At 39.4% G+C, this 12,647-nt stretch overlaps 1 protein-coding gene across 1 annotated transcript in view; it reads left to right on the forward strand.

The window, feature by feature from the left end:
• Positions 1 to 559: 559 nt before the first annotated feature.
• LOC139462244 (buccalin-like) overlaps positions 560 to 12,647 on the forward strand; it is a 46,327-nt gene continuing 34,239 nt past the window's right edge. Inside the window, exon 1 of the mRNA XM_071243843.1 lies at positions 560 to 731. The gene's annotated coding sequence lies outside the window, so the exon portion shown is untranslated. The remainder of the gene's footprint in view (positions 732 to 12,647) is intronic.

The raw sequence follows: 12,647 nt of genomic DNA on the forward strand, positions 1-12,647 counted from the left end.
CATAATCCTTTAAATACCCTTCACAATTGACAATGAAATACACAAAGTTCTAAACAGATGAGGTATTGACACTTCCTGATGTTACCAAAAACAGCTGAAAGACACCAAACGTTCACGGTTTCCATTACGTCTTCTCTGCCATAACCTTTCACGACTTGTCTTAAACCGTTGCCTCTGACCAACACCATTTGACGCCATTTTAACAAGACATGTACTGTCTCCGATTTTCTCATAGAGCCCTGCGCTGATCGCCAACGGTCTTTACGCCTGCTCTCTCTCCGTCAAGCCCTCACTTCCCGTAATGATACGAAGAACGCTCATTTTGTTGCATCGTTTCCATAGCAACTATGCCACTCTCGTTCCTCCAGAGGAGGTGTGCTAGCTAGCAGTGCCTAAGGCTCGAGCCCCTTCCCCCTCCCTCCTCTCCCGCCCCCACACAAACCACAAACCCTTCCCCCTCGCTCACGCCGTGCTGATTGACAGTTGCCACCCATCAATCAATAATCGATTTCAGCACGTACAGAATATTGCTATCGACGGATGCTAAGTTGCTATATAAGCCATCAAGGACTGCGTTGTGCCGCTAATTCGCGTAAATCCGACAGGGGAGTCACTTTGTACCATCGCCAGGGTATCCGAGAAGGCAAGCCAATTGGGGACATACCTACGTGTAGGACAGACGTTATCATACTTCTCTAGTTAGTAAAACCTAGGGACTATCGAGTAGACAGGTAGGTGCATACTATTATGACTTCATAACTTTGTCATTTACACATTTTTATGAACTTCCATTGTGCCTTTCCGCAACCATTGAAAAGACAAATTGAAAAGTACAATGGAATCCAAATGAAATGTTCATGTTACTGTTGACTTTTCTGGGATATATTGAAATGGTGATTAAGATCATTGTGCAGGAATAGCAGGTACTTGATAATTCACCACATTTAAAGTTTAGTTTTTTTTAAAACTCTGTTGTATATTTATTGTGTTACACCGTAGGAATTTAACATTTTCGCATCGATTATGTTCAAACGTACCAGTATCCATTAAACATTAAAGTAATCTGATATCTGCACAAGAGATTGTTCTTCGCGAGATGAAGAAATAAGAAAACCTTTTATCTTCGTTCGCTGTAAAAAGTAGCATCCTAACTCACATGAGTAAAGATCAATGTTCCTTGTAAGAAATGGAATATTTATACTTGTATTAAAGAATTCAACCGTCTACGTCGTGTAGTTGATAGCGCGTCTTCTCGGAGAGCAAAAGGTCGATGGTTCGATCCCGGCCGCGTCATATCAAAAGACGTAAAAAAATAGTACTTGTTGATAACTTGTCTTAAGGGGATAAAGCAAGGACTGGTCGGCTCAGAATACTGTCCGGACTAGTACGTGCAGCCACAAAACACACACACACACACACACACACACACACACACACACACACACACACACACACACACACACACACACACACACACACTCACACAATCACACAATCACACACACACACACACACACTCACACAATCACACAATCACACACTCTCACACAATCACACACTCTCACACACACACTCTCACAAACATACTCACACCTCACACACACGCACACCAAACACCCCTTGCATGTCACTGTATAAGTGGTGCAATGATCCTGAAAGCGACGTTTAGTCCATTTCACCTCACCTATTAAAGAGTTCCTTCTTTTGATATTCCGTAAAGCAATCATGCAGTTTCGTGTATTGAGTCGTTTTCTTACTGCATTGCTGGATTGTAACGATTAAATGTTTCAATTTCATATGAAATGATGAGCTTAACTGTTTTCCTTAATCTCATTTTCTGAAATACCCCCGTGCCTGTATCATATTCCTCGTCAGAGTGCTAGGTAATTTGCAGTTAAAAGGTAACGCGGGTTAGTTGTAATTAAACGGACAGGACCCCACAGTGAGAACCCATTTGCTGAATGCATAAAAATACAAGCTAAAATTACAACGTTCTCATACATGGGAATACATGCCACTAATGGAAGTGACGTTCATACAGCATTGCGTGATACTATTCTGATAAGGAAAGACACATGCAGTACAACAAGACGGTCAATGCGTGTCCGGTCGGTGTATGCTTGAAAACACAAGGTGATGCGATCTCCTTTCAATATACAACCGTCGAGATTGTTCATACACATATGATGGCATACGAAGTAACGATCGTATGTATATTCCATATGATTTTAGGCAAAACAGGCATGGCGTTTCAAGAAGGTTAAGTAATGATACATTCGTCAGATGGTTGTGGTGAAGTAAGGATGGCGATAGAAGCACCTTTCTTCACTCCTCTTGATGTCGTTAGTGATTCTCCTGCAGCTGAATTCATGTTCATACACGATACACTTATGTATATATGTGTATGAATGTTTAATGTAATTCGTTGTATGCAATACATTACACGTGAGGGAACATGAGAACAAATATAAGTTGTGTAGATATATATATATATGCAGATGAAAAGCAAGATTTATGCCTTTGGGATGATGGTATAACATAAAGTATGATTAAGGTGATTCCCATGGTTATAGGAAAATATTCATTTGAGTGATTCATAGTCTCCAAGGTTAAAAAAAGTGGGTCGCTCGGTGGATTTATTAAGGACGACAAGAACGTATTTTACCAAATGATTTGCAATACATTACACGTTGATCCCGTTAAATGACGTGAAAGCGGATGCCAGCATAACAAGGAAAGTAACTCTTACTTCGTGATTGTTTCTTCTAAATTGGCAGTGTGTTCAAGGTTCGTTGGTTAAATTGCGAGTAGACAGAAAAAAGACGATAATGAGGACCGGTTGAGCAATGGGAAATATTAAACTGAAAACTGGCAACGATATCGGAATGTATGCATTGCCACGAAGACACAGAAAGTTCATGTCTTGAAGAACATCCGTGTGAGCATTAAGTTAAAATGATTTGATCACAGCCATATGAACCAACTACAACGACCCCGAAACGGCGATTCCTGGTTGCAAATACTGATTAACCTATATAATGGTATTTCACAGGTTTCATTGGTTTGGCGTGATGTTTAACCAAGAAGCTGTACTTCCATATGTTTCTGTTTGTTGGGACCTGCGACCTTGGTGTTAGCGTTAACACTGACGTTTTAGCCATTTAAGTTGTTTATCATTTCGGTCGTTTCTATGCATAATAAAGGGAAATAACACAAGCCGTCAACAATCAACCACAAGCGGAAACCGGTAAATTAAGGGGCACAACTCTACACAGCAAGTTATTAACTCTGCTGAATAAATTACATATAGTACTTGTTTGTAAAACTAACAATCTATAATATTCGCATCTGCAGATAGTATCGACAAATAGAATATACTTAAGATCACTCATAATAAAATCTATGTGCATAAGTATACACTTAATATATAAATACTGGTTTATAATACAGCTGATATATGTGTGACATATATGTCGGTATCAACTGACACACAGCATTAAGGTAGGAGAAAATATTATTACGAGTGGTGGAATTTGTTAAGAGTTAAATATTAATAAATCTCCATAAAGATAGTACTGCTGATCTCTTCATGGTGCTTCAAACAACTTTCGTATCTACAAATTATTAGAGAGACGCCACACGTGGTACCGACGGCCATGAACCGTATTTCTATCTTGTAACAGTTGTGTGTCGCTGTATTTCTGACGCACTGTAACGTTATATTCCAACAGAATGCAGTGGTTGCACTTCAGTCTTCCAAACCTAAGTTTCCTGAGAATTGAAGTGAAGAAGCGTCTTATTTGAGTTGTAAATTGAGAGACATTATTTTTCGGTTTTTTTCTCATATGTTTTTCTTCTTCTAAATGTAGATGTATAATATTTCAAAGTTATTATGTTTTGCTAATATCTTCACGTTTCATCCTACATCAAAGGAATCATTGTTGAACGTGTTTGATGTATTCTAAGAATTCAGTTTACCTACTCTTACTGCTGTTATATTTATCGATATTTGTTATTTGAGTCACCAATTCTCCATTCGTCTTCGAGTTGCCTCACTTTGTAAAGTTTGTATATATTTTATCATATAAAGTCATGGCATATGGAATCTGTTTACGGCGTGCCATAGTGATATATGGCTTAATGGACAAAAAAGCGTTTGTGAGATGAACATACACTCACGAAAACTTGTGATTGAATGCTGCACGTTTCTCGCCAAAAACACTTAATCCTCATTTCGAGGCTGATTCTATATATTTACCACTGTCATGTAATGTAATGAAAAGGTACGACATTATGTCCAATTTAAAACGTTATCACTCACTGACATCATGAATGGATGACGTTATGTCGTTTTGTTTTTGAATAACGTCATTACTGCAACTGACAAATTAGCTTTCACAATTGCTAAAATGCACATGTGCAAATATCGGATTTTGGACACGATCTTTCAACTTTTGTGGCAACATTATGCTCATTGTTACTAAAAACAGAAAGCTCATGCATACTCAATTGGCACAAGTATCCAGATAACGTGTAATCGCATCTTGCATTAGCAATTCAAAATGCACATAAAACTTCCGATCATTTCGCAAAAGATTCATTTTGAATGGAACGACTTTAAGTACATAGAGAAATCGTCTGGAGCATAAACATAAAAACGGAAAATCTTCCTTTCCTCACAGTCTGGTACTTTCCACACATGACCTTGGTAGTGGTTCAGTATCACTGAAACTTGTGTCCATGAATGTGTGAAGATAACATTAAAAACACATGTATGAGAAAATCATAAGCTAAAATTCAAACGACATTTGTTGTCTCAACATGTATATTACAAAAAGTCAATTCCACCATTCTTAATTAAAGAATACGATGTATATATTGACGAATGTATTTCCCTCTGAACACGCAAAAAAAGTATTTGTCATTCGTCTGTATGAGAGATACTCATAGGAAATGTATATTAATACGTATTCTCTCTGGTAAAAGTCGTATGAAATTACAGTTGCAGACACTCTTTCTTATACTGGAGGGAAACTGCAATTAATTAAATTCGTTCTTTTGGGCATGTTATGAATCAAGTAATGGTACCGTCGTTTATATAAAAAAAAGGAGTGGTCTTATGACGACAACCGCAATATTATCTACATTCTCTGTTAACAAAAGAAAGAGAAATGAATTTTCCCTCAGTGCTTTATCATATAAAAATATCAGAAATGATCTGCCTAACAATTTGTCATTAGGAATAAACCACAAGTTCTATATGGGAGTGGATTACATTGGTATATCGTTATTCATGAACTCGTTTATAGGGACCCCGCTTCTGAACGATTATCTTTAGAAATGTCTAAAATGAAACACAATACGTCATTCAGTTAGGATGATTCATTAATCCGAAATTTGTTAATTCGGACTAACGAAGTTTCACTCTACTCGTCACAGTATTAAACTGACATTTGATCGGGATAATGTTACTTCGCTAACTGCGCATCAGTTGCATAACGACCAGCACTGATATTCATCACTCTGTGTGTGTATATCGTTTTGATTAAGTATTGAAATGATCACCAAGTCCACTCCCCAGCGTAAGTGAGCGGGAGTTATACCTTACACTGACAATTTAATAATACTCGGATAGGGTTGTCCCTTGGTAAATTGCAGCAGTTGATGATAACGCCATCCAATCTCCTCATACATACACATGATAAAAGTCCACGTGCCCCAGACTATTAATGTATGAATAATTGTTACGGCCATTAGAGATTAATATCTGACCATTCCTAAACCTACAGCTTGGTCATTGGGTCGGGGACATCACGCACAATCAACCATAATGAATACCCCACTTTTCGAAATTCATTTGAAATCAAATTAAATATTTTATTATACATTGCAGTTTTATGAAACACAGCCGTGGCGTCTCACAGGAATCATTGCAACACGTACTGCCAAGATTGTAGTGGTTTATGTATTGTTAATGGAATGCCAGGATTGGTCTGGATGTTGCCCTTCGGTTACCAATTCCTGCTGTGAGATGTATGTACAAAACTAATGCAGATCGATCGGGACACTCCTTTGGATATTCTGACGCTTAACGGACGTATAATAGTACATAGATATTTGATCATCATAACACTAGTTATGTGGGTTGATCAAATTAAAGGTGTCACTTATATTTGTCTTAAATCTATTTGCTTTAAATTGGGTACCAGTCGTGACATGTATTGCAAGAAGATGCATCAAGAATTAGATATAGTTCAAGAAACATTTTCCGAAATATCTTGTTATCATGTAATCATGCAGACAAATCAATACATGTGGGAAGCACGTTAAGAAATAAATGCGTCACAGAAATTGAATTGGGCTTAAATTTAATTTTAATTCGACATATTTAAAGCCGTCCATTATAAATCAACTTTAAATGTGTCATATTCAAAGCATTCTTTTGTGAAATAGGACGTGAGGTTATGGACAAATGCTTGTGCCTATAACTATAGCCACCTCATAGACAACCTCGAGACTACATCAGTCCAATATAAGAGTATTTGACATGTGCAGATACATACTAACCATCGTATCGATCGTATATACAGCGTTATGGACTCTATTCCCCCAAATAGGTGACATGACTGATCGATTCTTCTTAATAAAAGGGACAATATCCTTTCCATATTTATAAGAAAAAAATGGTAAAAGCAGATACCAGGTGTTCGCTGTGATAGTTGTGCCGAGTTGCGTCCCTCAGCAGCGCCGGTACGCGTGGGTTCAACATTCACGAGTCTCTGAGTAACTGTTATTGGTGGGTCTTTAAGTAACCGATTGAAATATGTTAACCGGTATCCATGCAAATATGAGAAACATGCTTTTCTTTACAGTCTTCATGTAACTGTAAGATAAAGGTTAACAGGTATCTGGGTAATCATCAGCTAGTCGTCAACGGACGACCAAGGAACCACGATATACACGATAGCTAGTAAGTCTTTGATAGGCATTTGCAAGTTGGGAGAACATGAATGCATGACACTTTTTATGGATAGCAGCTTCACTTATTCTGTATACGGCGTTTCGGAGCTACTTTTTCCTCCTTCATTAAGATATACAGGTTAATAAGTCTCTCAGCTGCAAATGGTTAATGAGTGAGTGAGTTTGGTTTAACGCCGCTTTTAACAGTATTCCAGTTATATCGCGGCGTTGGTTCATTGGTATAAAGGTATGCGCTAGGTATTCTGTGCTAAAGATTAACCGTGATTTTTGTCAGGACACCTATTTATAATAAATAAAAGCAACAGAACCATCTCCATTGTCATAAAGGAAAATCTCTGCTAACAGCAGAGTCCATTGTACGATTCCAACTATATAATGAGCATGTGTTGATGAATTACTGAGTTGGGTTTAACGCCGCTTTTAACAGTATTCCAGTTATATCGAGGCGTGTCAGGAAAGATGTAGGTCTCACACATTCACCACTTCGGTGAAGCCCACGAGCACGGGTATGGTGCTGACAAACCTAGAAATATAATCGGGTCGCACCGGCATTCGAACCCACAATCATAGGTTTCTAGCGTGCACAAGAGTCGCAACTCTGCACAGCGAATCGCGGCGCCTTAGACGACCGCACCCCCCCCCCCCCCCCCCCACCCTCCCCCGTGCCCCCCGCATGTGTTGATGAACCACTACCAAATAGTTATGATACCAATGTTCGCGAAAAGGTGAACGTATCCTGCCCAACCGGTAGCACCCGTCAAAACACATGCAACGGCAAGTTAATTGTTCATCTGAATTAACACGGACACGAATGGTAAAAGTCTAAATAGGGAATTACATCGCACTTAATTTCTTTCACTGTCCCGACATGTTTGTGTTCAGCGAGTGTGCAGCATGGTGTTCAGCGTATGCCCGAGACGTGTCCATCGCGTGTTGAACGTATTTTTCAGCGTGTGTACGACACGTGTCCATTGTGGGTTGAACGTGTTTTTCAGCGAGTGCTCAACATGTCGTCATTGTCATTTAAGCGTCACTTCAATGTGTGTTCAGCATGTGCTCGGCATGTTCAGCGTATTTTCACATTTGTTATGGGTGCGTTCGACATGTGTCCATTGTGCGTTAAACGTGTGTTCAGCATATGCACAACATGTGGTCATTGCTTCGGGCACGTATGCATCGGGCACGTCTAAAGCGTATATTCAGCTTGTGTTCAGCATGTGTGGAGCGTGTGTTCCACGTGTGTTCAACGTATGGTCAGCGTATGGTCAACGATTAAAGTTAATAGATTTCTGTGTGTTCAGCGTGTGATCCACGTGTGTTCAAAGTATGTTCAGCGTATGGTCAACGATTAAAGTTGATAGATCTCTGTAAGTTCAGCGTGTGCTCCACGTGTGTTCAACGTATGGTCAGCGTATGGTCAACGATTAAAGTTGATAGATCTCTGTGTGTTCAGCGTGTGATCCACGTGTGTTCAACGTATGGTAAGCGTATGGTCAACGATTAAAGTTGATAGATTTCTGTGTGTTCAGCTTGTGCCCCACGTGTGTTCAACGTATGGTCAGCGTATGGTCAACGATTAAAGTTGATAGATTTCTGTGTGTTCAGCGTGTGTTCCACGTGTGTTCAACGTATGGTCAGCGTATGGTCAACGATTAAAGTTAATAGATTTCTGTGTGTTCAGCGTGTGCTCCACGTGTATTCAACGTATGGTCAGCGTATGGTCAACGATTAATGTTGATAGATTTCTGTGTGTTCAGCGTGTGCTTCACGTGTGTTCAACGTATGGTCAGCGTATGGTCAACGATTAATGTTGATAGATCTCTGTGTGTTCAGCGTGTGCTTTACGTGTGTTCAACGTATGGTAAGCGTATGGTCAACGATTAAAGTTGATAGATCTCTGTGTATACAAGTGTGCTCCACGTGTATTCAACGTATGGTCAGCGTATGGTCAACGATTAAAGTTGATAGATCTCTGTGTATACAAGTGTGCTCAACGTGTATTCAACGTATGGTAAGCGTATGGTCAACGATTAAAGTTGATAGATCTCTGTGTATACAAGTGTGCTCCACGTGTATTCAACGTATGGTCAGCGTATGGTCAACGATTAAAGTTGATAGATCTCTGTGTATACAAGTGTGCTCCACGTGTATTCAACGTATGGTCAGCGTATGGTCAACGATTAAAGTTGATAGATTTCTGTGTGTTCAGCATGTGCTCCACGTGTGTTCAACGTATGGTCAGCGTATGGTCAACGATTAAAGTTAATAGATTTCTGTGTGTTCAGCGTGTTCTCCACGTGTGTTCAACGTATGGTCAGCGTATGGTCAACGATTAAAGTTGATAGATTTCTGTGTGTTCAGCGTGTGCTCAGCAAGTGTTACGCATGTGTTCAGCATTTATTCATCACGTGTGCAGCGAGGGTTCAGCATACATTCATCCTGTGTTTAACAGGTTAGAACAGGAATACAAAGGTCACTATGAAATCGACGCCAACACTTTCATTTATTGCAAATGGCAAATGTTACCGTGCAAACAGAAGTGACGATACATGTGGTGAACACGTTATTATTACTTCAAAATCCACTGGATTTAATCACCAACCACAGGTCGCGTACGCTTATGGTAACACGCTGTCATAGCATCATGTCTTGGTATTAAAGCGTTTCAAATAATAGATAGTTTTATTTTATTTTGCTTTTTTAACCTTCACATAGGTTTGTGACGGATGTCATCGATGGAGCAGGATGTGTTTTGCGAACACCTACATGTAGTATCACCACAACTTCATAATGGTACAACGGACTTATGTCTTAATTATTTTAGAGTTATTTGTGTTTGAAGATAAGTGAGTTGGTGGTGTTGAGGATCTTGCAATCATATGGCGACAAAAGGCTTCGTTGTCTGAGTAACGCTTGTCGTGGATTTTTATCCACAATTCGTGGCTGTTGATCCTTATGATGAGTGAGTGAGTATGGTTTTTATGTAGCTTTTAGCAATATTACAGCAATATCTCGGCGGGGAAGACCGGGAATGGGCTTCACACATTGTACCCATATCAGGAATCGAACCTCTGTCATCGGCGTGACGAGCGAACGCTTTAAACACAAGGCTACCCGACCGCCCCACTTATGATAAAAGCCAAATTGCAAGAGCCACTCACGTCTTAGAGCTAGTCCAGAACACAAACAATAAAGTACAAATAAAATTAGCATTCAAAGATTGGTATTGTTTGTTTGTTGTATCCTTTTTTAAATTATATATTTTCCCATTGGTCAAATTACCCTTGTAAAACCTTCGGAAATATGTCACTGGTGCCATAAATAGTTTTTACTTTATCCTCTCTCGATATTCCACAAAATGAACTCTTACAAGCTACACGCAATATCAAATTATCCCTTAAGGCCCTCCACAGTATTTACGTAAATAGCTCATTACTCGTATGCCTTTTCAGATTCTGAGATAAAAACTGTAGGAGGAACCATATGGTAATATTTAATCAATTTGATTTATGAATACTCATTCCTTTTAACAGCAGATACAGTTACCTGATTACGATCTATCCGATATTTATACGTGTTTGTTGCAGTAAAACTCTGAAACCAATACAATAACGAAATCAAATCAATTAAATAGTATGTTGGCGATATTGGATTTCGTTAAAGCTATCGAGGTACAGTGCAGTTCTGTTGCAATACTTTCAAACTTCTTTTATTGTTGTTATCCAATTTGAAATGCTACGGTCCTAAGTAGAGTATTATCTTTCAACACATCACAGAGTATCATATATAATAGAAGGGATGCGTCATCTCGGGAATAAATGTTATTTCATGCAGGTTTTCTTTTATACCGCTGTGGCGAGCTCATCTTGGTTAGTCGATCCCACTCACGCTTCTTCATTTAAGACATCAAAAATGTACTGTGTACATCCACTGTGTTCTCTGTCGGTATGTCGGACAATGCCGTGTGTAATGCCATGAAGTGATATAATCTTGTTTCCATCATCGAACGTCGTCAGATACAGCTCATATTTGTCGTGCCTGCCCTCCTGTACAAACAGACTTCCTACGTATAAAAGCACGTACGGAAAAAAGCGGTACGTGAACAAAGCTATGCAATCTCGTACCATATACAATATTATTGATATGGATTTAATATCATTTGGCAACGCATATTTTGCACTGGCTCAATATAACGCAGTTGATGTAATTAAATAGTTCCACTTTTCATAGCAAGATCTAAGAGATCAGTATTGTGCACAGATATGCATGCACGGACGCACGCACATACATAAGAATCTCTAAAAAATATATGTAATTTGTTGTCGTCCATATATTCTCGTACCTTTTCAAGTAAAAATGAAAAGGGTATGTTTGAACCAAAACGAATGCGAGTGGGTGCAGGTGGTTAGGTGTCCACGGCATCCTTCAGTGTGACCAAGGTGTAGGAGATGGCTCCCGTGTTTCACTCCTCCAGTTGGTGGTTATTTGCACTCCAGTGCGATCACGCTGAGTGTTCGCCATGTCAGTTTCTTCGCCCGACTCATATTTAACTAACCTTGGACATCATGTACGCTCTGTGGTATCATCAAATAAATGCTCTGATACTTAAATAAGAGGGCGATTTGTGCAAAACATCACTTAAAATGCATTTAAGATTGTCAAGGCATGTAAGCAAAATCAAGGAGGAGACCCATACACATCGTAGATGTTTATCCTTAACAGCAACGGACACATTGCCATCAATTTCAATGACCTTGAATGTTATTGGAGTGAGTGAGTGAGTGAGTAAGTGAGTATGGCTTTACGTCGCTTTCCCAGCAGGATAAAGTCGAGGGACACCAGACATGGGTTTCCCACATTGCACCCATGAAAAATGGAACCCGGCGCATCGGCGTGACAGGCGAACGCGTTGACCACCAGGCTTTAACCAAAAGCGGTCCTCCCTGACAAAGTTTCCCGTTTTCAGCACCATACCCCTGCTCGTAGGTGTCACCAAATTAGTGATCGTCTTAGACCTGCACCACTTCGGGCTTTCCCACCGCATGGGGTGCCATGTTATGACAGAACTACTGCTGAAAACGACGTTTCTTGGTGTTTCGGTAATTCGAACCCTTCTATAGGCTTCACGTTATTGGAACAATATGTTCAACGTTTAATGTTACTGATATTCGTGCTAAACCTCACTGGGAATATATTACATATATATGCATAAATGTATATATTACTTAAGTGTGCTGTGTATGAAGATTTGACATGGTTAACGGCAAGTGTTTCAACTAAGAATGGTATTATCTTTCTTCCGTAAACAATTCTTTCAGAAAAAGATGGCAGTTTTTGTGTTCTGTCAAAAACATAGTATTGCATAAAATCACTGAAATCACGTCTCGGGGGAAACGTTGTTCTTGCGATCGTTAAAACAAACTGAAAACATGAAGCATGAAATACCATGCCTAATGTCCCCCTTGGTTTAACCAAAGGCAGATCAAATCTGAAACATATTTACAGCTTCAGCAATTCTCCTTACAAAGGTCATATTGGGGGACATGGATGTTCGCGAACATTCAGGTCGACAAAGAGATGGCAATACCAAGACCTGCATATAAATCTAAACTAGTCCAACGTCTTTTATATACGTACAATTACTTTCACATGGCGTGGTGAGACGA

The sequence above is a fragment of the Haliotis cracherodii genome, unplaced genomic scaffold (assembly GCF_022045235.1).
Source record: "Haliotis cracherodii isolate W230 unplaced genomic scaffold, xgHalCrac1.p SCAF_15, whole genome shotgun sequence".
Lineage (NCBI taxonomy): Eukaryota > Metazoa > Mollusca > Gastropoda > Lepetellida > Haliotidae > Haliotis > Haliotis cracherodii.